The sequence below is a fragment of the Lathyrus oleraceus genome, chromosome 7 (assembly GCF_024323335.1).
Source record: "Lathyrus oleraceus cultivar Zhongwan6 chromosome 7, CAAS_Psat_ZW6_1.0, whole genome shotgun sequence".
Taxonomy (NCBI): Eukaryota; Viridiplantae; Streptophyta; class Magnoliopsida; order Fabales; family Fabaceae; genus Lathyrus; species Lathyrus oleraceus.
Window position 1 is genome coordinate 533,063,219 of NC_066585.1, and position 7,421 is coordinate 533,070,639.

Consider the following 7,421-nt stretch of genomic DNA (forward strand, 5'->3'; position numbering starts at 1 on the left):
CTAGAAGCTGAAATTCGTTAAGAATAAGAAACTGGTTGTGGTAGGGGGAGAAAAGGCTCTCCTGGTTAGCCACTTGTCTTCTTTCTCATATATTGATGTTGAGGATGAAGTTGGAACTCCTTTCCAAGCTTTATCTATTGCTGAGCCAATTGAGAAGAAGTCTCCTTCATTTGCTTCCTATCGTGATGCGAAACTGGCCATTGAATGTGGTGCAGTTGCTGGTTTAGGGAAGATGATTGAGCTTGAAGACAATAAATCCCGGGCTGGCATTGGCTATTCTTCTGGGGCATTCAACAAGCAAGGACTGTTCAAGAGTGGAGATTTCATCCATACTGATCCAGCTGAGGAAGCTGCTGCTATCTTGGAAGAGGATGCAGAGGACTTAAGCAACTTTGTCCTCCCTGGCGGTGTCTGCCGCAATTGGGTCGCTGTGGATGTTCCTACGGTCATTCATAAGTCAGCGTAATTTGTTCACTTTGTTCAAAACCCTTCTCCCATGCCAAAAGGAGAAGTGATGACATTGTTGGTAGCATTTATACAATGATATTTCATTCAATTAATGCATTGTTAAACATTTGTTTTTCCATTTGTTTTCACTTTTTGCTTTTGCATGAAATCAGTGATCACAAAAAACCTTAAAAATAAGAATAAAAGCAATCTTTTCATCTGCATAATGATTTGTTTGTTTAAATTCTAAAGCTTTTTATTATCCAAAATCATTATGCAGGTTGATTCTAAAACCCATTGAACATAATGATCCAACGCCATCTCCCAATTTTGAATTCCCTGTATTTGAGGCAGAGGAAGATGATGTTGAAGGGATTCCTGACGAGATTTCCCGTCTCCTTGAGCACGAGAAGAAGATCATTCAGCCGCATCTCGAAGATCTGGAAACCGTCAACTTGGGGTCTGAAGATTGTGTTCGTATGGTGAAGATTGGGGCACTTCTTGAAGAATCTGTCAAGAAGGGGTTGATTAGTTTGCTACGAGAATATTCCGATATCTTTGCTTGGTCGTATGAAGACATGCCGGGTCTAGATACAAATATTGTGCAACATTTCCTGCCTCTGAAGCCCGAGTGCGTGCCTGTGAAGCAGAAGCTCAGAAGAACTCATCCAGATATGGCAGTGAATATCAAAGAGGAAGTTCAGAAGCAGATCGATGCGGGGTTTCTGGTGACTTCCACATATCCTCAATGGGTGGCCAATATTGTGCCTGTGCCTAAGAAGGACGGAAAAGTCCGTATGTGTGTTGATTACAGAGATTTGAATAAAGCTAGTCCGAAAGATGATTTCCCTCTACCACACATTGATATGTTGGTAGATAATACAACTAAATTCAAAGTCTTTTCATTTATGGACGGATTTTCCGGATATAATCAAATCAAGATGGCACCCGAAGATATGGAGAAGACAACATTCATCACACCTTGGGGAACATTCTGTTATCGGGTGATGCCCTTCGGTTTGAAGAACGCCGGAGCCACGTATCAACGTGCTATGACTACCTTGTTTCATGATATGATGCACAAGGAGATAGAGGTCTATGTTGATGATATGATTGCTAAATCCCGAACGGAAGTTGAACATGTTGAGCATTTGTTGAAGCTTTTTCAGCGTCTGAGGAAGTTTAGGCTTCGTCTGAATCCGAACAAATGTACATTTGGAGTCCGTTCTGGTAAGTTGTTGGGTTTTGTTGTCAGCGAGAGAGGTATTGAGGTTGATCCTGCAAAGGTCAAAGCAATACAAGAGATGCCTGCACCCAAAACTGAGAAGCAAGTCCGAGGTTTTCTTGGCCGCTTGAACTATATTTCGAGATTTATATCCCACATGACTACCACATGTGCGCCGATATTCAAGCTCCTCCGGAAAGATCAGTCTCATGATTGGACCGAGGATTGCCAGGAAGCTTTCGACAGTATCAAAGAATATCTGTTTGAACCTCCGATCTTGTCTCCGCCTGTAGAAGGAAGACCTCTGATTATGTATTTGACTGTTCTTGAAGACTCGATGGGTTGTGTACTCGGTCAACAAGATGAATCAGGGAAGAAAGAATCTGCCATCTACTACCTCAGTAAGAAGTTTACTGATTATGAGTCTCGATACTCTATGCTTGAGAAGACGTGTTGTGCTTTGGCTTGGGCTGATAAGCGTTTGCGCCAGTACATGATAAATCATACAACTTGGTTGATATCCAGAATGGATCCAATTAAGTATATCTTCGAGAAGCCTGCTTTAACCGGGAGGATTGCCCGTTGGCAGATGTTGTTGTCTGAGTATGATATTGAGTATCGAGCTCAGAAAGCTATCAAAGGTAGTATCTTGGCTGACCATTTAGCGCACCAGCCGATTGAAGATCATCAGTCTATTCAGTACGACTTCCCAGATGAGGAGATTCTGTATTTGAAAATGAAAGATTGTGATGAGCCTACACTTGATGAAGGTCCGGAACCTGATTCCATATGGACGATGGTGTTTGATGGCGCTGTAAATCAGTACGGAAATGGAATTGGGGCAGTAGTCATTACTCCTCATGGCACGCATATTCCGTTTACAGCAAGGCTAACTTTCAAATGCACGAATAATATGGCTGAGTATGAGGCCTGTATTATGGGATTGGAAGAGTGTATTGATTTGAGAATCAAACATCTTGATGTGTATGGTGATTCAGCCTTGGTTGTCAATCAGATCAAGGGAGAGTGGGAGACGAATCAGCCAGGTCTCATTCCGTATAGAGATTATGCGAGGAGGATTTCAACGTTCTTTACAAAAGTTGATTTTCATCATATTCCTCGAGAGGATAATCGGATGGCAGATGCGCTTGCTACGCTTGCTTCCATGATTGTAGTCAAGTATTGGAATGAAGTTCCCAACATTACCGTGATGCGCTTGGATAGACCAGCTCACGTGTTTGCAGTTGAAGAAGTGAATGATGACAAGCCTTGGTATTTTGATATCAAGAATTTCCTCCAGAACCAGGTCTACCCGCCTGGGGCATCTGTGAAAGATAGGAAAACTTTGAGAAGGTTGTCAGGCAGTTTCTACCTCAGTGGTGAAGTGCTTTACAAGAGGAATTTTGACATGGTTTTGCTCAGATGCGTGGATAGACACGAAGCAAACCTGTTGATGACTGAGGTCCATGAGGGTTCATTTGGTACTCATTCCAATGGACATGCCATGGCAAGAAAGATGTTGAGAGCAGGCTACTATTGGCTGACAATGGAGTCTGACTGCTGCAAATATGTGAAGAAATGCCACAAGTTTCAGATTTACGCGGATAAGATTCATATTCCTCCGACACTTCTGAATGCGATTTCATCACCATGGCCTTTCTCTATGTGGGGAATCGACATGATTGGTATGATTGAACCGAAGGCGTCCAATGGGCACAGGTTTATTCTCGTAGCAATTGACTACTTTACCAAATGGGTTGAAGCCGCTTCGTATGCGAATGTGACCAGGCAGGTGGTCGTGAAGTTTATCAAGAATCAACTGATTTGCCATTATGGTGTGCCAGATAAGATCATTACTGATAATAGATCTAATCTGAATAATAAGATGATGGAAGAGTTGTGCGCTGAATTCAAGATTGCACACCATAATTCCTCTCCTTACAGACCAAAGATGAATGGGGTTGTTGAAGCTGCTAATAAGAATATCAAGAAGATTATCCAGAAGATGACAGTCACGTACAAAGATTGGCATGAGATGCTGCCATTCGCTTTGCATGGATATCGCACGTCTGTCCGCACTTCAACAGGGGCAACCCCTTTCTCTCTTGTTTACGGCATGGAGGCTGTTCTCCCAGTAGAGGTGGAGATCCCATCAATGAGAGTCTTGTGTAAGAACAAAAATTGTTCTACAACAGATTCCATGATTTTGATGATAACAAAGGATGAAACCAAAAATGGCACCCTAACGAAAAGTTTCTAAGTGTGCAGGGTTCTAAGGAAAGAAGGAAGAGATCTGATGACGTCATCAGATACAGAATCATATCAGATACAAATTATCAAAAGATCAGAAGCATCTGAAGTAGAAACACGCTCAAGAAGTTCTAACTCTGAGCAAAACAGCAAAATATCAGAAGCATCTGAAGAAGAAATACACTCTAGAAGTTCTGACTCTGAACAACGGTATATCATTCCAGAAGCTCTCAGCGTCATCTGAAGACATCATCAGAAGCTCCAAATCAACACAGCAAGATTCCAAGATTCCCAGAGTCACGCAGATTTTGGTAATGGATTTTCTAAATACAGAAAGAGTAACGTTAACTTGAAATTCAATGTGGAAATTGATTTCCTAATACAGAAAGAGTAACGTTAATTTCAAATTCAAATGGAAAGGAACCATTTTTGGAAAGAAGTTTTTCGAGGAGAAAAAGTTGTTTTGGCAACAAACAACATAAGTTATGACACTAATTCTTATTCAAGAAAAATTATCTGCTATGAATTTTTCAACGGCTCTTTCTCTCCTATATAAAGGACAGCAATCAACTTTGAGAGGTTAAGAAGCAAGCATACACTAAAAACATTTTTATCTCTCTCAATATTTCACAAAGCTTTTGCTTAAGAACGTGAAACACTTTTGTTCTTACTGTTGTAATATTTGCTTATCTTAGAAGCACTCTAGATTACATTGTCTTTCATCTATTGTTTTATTTCCTCAAGTGACTCTGCGCAGTCTGTATACTTGAGAGGACTAAGAGATCCTTCTCTTAGACGTTGGTTGTAAACAATCTTTCAAGATTAGTGGATAAAGTCCTTGTTGAAGGCGAAATCACCTTGGCCGGGTGGACTGGAGTAGCTTTGTGTTATAAGCGAACCAGTATAAATTCCTTGTGTGGTTTTTATTTTTAAAAAGTGCTTATTTTCCAAAACAATTCAAACCCCCCTTTCTTGTTTTTCTCACCTTCAATTGGTATCAGTGCTCCGGCTCTGTTATTGATTTTCTAATCAAACACTTAACAGTGTAGAGAGATCCAGAACGAGAAGAACTATGGCCCACACAAATGAAAAAGATAGTTACAATGCTAAGCCTCCTGTCTTTGATGGAGAGAAATTCGATTACTGGAAAGATAGAATTGAAAGTTTCTTTCTAGGCTATGATGCTGATCTCTGGGACATTGTCACAGATGGATACAAACCTCCTATCACAGAGGATGGAGCTGAAGTTCCCAGAAGTAAGATGTCAGATGATCAGAAGCGAGTTTTCAAAAATCATCACAAGGCCAGAACCATACTCCTCAATGCTATATCTTACAACGAGTATGAAAAGATCACCAACAGAGAAACAGCCAAAGACATACTTGACTCTCTGAGGATGACTCATGAAGGAAACTCTCAGGTCAAAGAGACAAAGGCTCTGGCGCTTATCCAGAAATATGAAGCCTTCAAAATGGAGGATGACGAAGCCATAGAGGTAATGTTCTCTAGATTCCAAACTCTTGTTGCAGGTCTCAAAGTTCTAGACAAAGGGTACACAACTGCAGACCACGTCAAAAAGATAGTCAGAAGCTTGCCAAAGAAGTGGAGACCCATGGTCACTGCTCTGAAGCTGTCTAAGGATCTGAACAATATCAGTCTTGAAGAGCTTGTCAGTTCTCTCAGAAGCCATGAGATAGAACTAGAGGAAGATGAACCTCAGAAGAAGAACAAGTCTGTAGCATTAAAGTCCAGATCTGAAAGACGCAAATCTGATAGAACCAAAGCTTTCCAGGCAGAAACTGAAGATGCTGATGACTCTGAACCAGAAGATTCTGATGATGAAGAAGAATTGACCCTCCTGACCAGAAGAGTTAAACAACTCTGGAAAAAGAGGAACAACAACTTCAGAAGACCAAGACCCAGAGGGGATCGATCAGAATCAACCTCAAAAGGTAAAACTAACAAAGATATTACTTGTTATGAATGTAAAGAAACAGGTCACTACAGGAATGAATGCCCCAAGCTAAAGAAAGACAATTCTAGAAAAGAAAGCTTCAAGAAAAATACCTTCAGGACAAAGAAAGGATTAATGGCTACCTGGGATGATAGTGAATCTAGCTCATCAGAATCTGACTCTGATGAATAGGCAAATGTGGCATTTATGGCTACCACATCCAGGAGCAGCTCAGATGAAGAATCTGAAGAGCAAAGTTCAGACACCAGTCATGGTACCTGGACTCTGGATGCTCGCGACACATGACGGGAAGAAAGTCTATGTTCCAAAGCCTGGAACTTAAAGATGTTGGATTCGTAGGCTTCGGAGGAGATCAGAAAGGAAGGATCAGAGGCTCCGGAACTATTGGTAATGGCACTCTTCCCTCTATATCTGATGTTCTTTACGTAGAAGGATTAATGCATAACTTGTTATCCATAAGTCAATTAAGTGATAACGGTTATGACGTGATCTTTAATCAAAAAACATGTAAAGCCATAAATCAAAACAATGGTTCAGTCCTATTCACAGGCAAGAGGAAAAACAACATTTATAAAATCAATCTTTCTGATTTAAAAGAACAAAATGTTAAATGTCTGATGACTGTTCACGAAGAGCAATGGGTGTGGCATAGACGCTTGGGCCACATTAGCATGAGGAAACTTTCTCAGCTAAATAAACTCGAGTTAGTCAGAGGCCTACCTAAACTGAAGTTTTCTTTAGATGCTCTATGTGAGGCATGTCAGAAAGGAAAATTTTCAAAAACGTCTTTCAAAAAGAAAAATGTTGTTTCTACATCTAAGCCTCTGAAACTTCTCCACATTGACTTATTTGGTCCTGTGAAAACAGCATCAGTCAATGGAAAGAAGTATGGACTAGTCATTGTTGATGATTACACTCGCTGGACATGGGTGAAATTCCTAAAGCACAAGAGTGAGTCTCACTCTGTATTCACTAGTTTCTGCTCCAAAGTGCAAAAAGAATTTGACTCTAAAATTATTAGAGTCAGAAGTGATCATGGTGGGGAATTTGAAAACAAAGATTTTGAAGAATTATTTGACTCTAATGGAATATCCCATGATTTCTCCTGTCCTAGAACTCCACAACAAAATGGAGGTGTAGAGAGGAAGAATAGGACACTCGAAGAGATGGCCAGAACTATGATCAATGAAACTAATGTGGCAAAGCACTTTTGGGCAGAAGCTGTAAATACAGCGTGTTACATTCAGAATAGAATCTCTATAAGACCTATTCTGGAAAAGACTCCCTATGAACTGTGTAAAGGAAGAAAACCAAACATTTCATATTTTCATCCTTTTGGATGTTCTTGCTTTATCTTAAACACTAAAGAACATATGAACAAGTTTGATTCCAAACCACAGAAAGGTATTATGTTAGGATACTCAGAACGCTCTAAAGGCTACAGAGTATACAACACAGAAACCAAAATTGTGGAAGAATCAATTCATGTCAGATTTGATGATAAGCTTGACCCTGAAAAGTCAA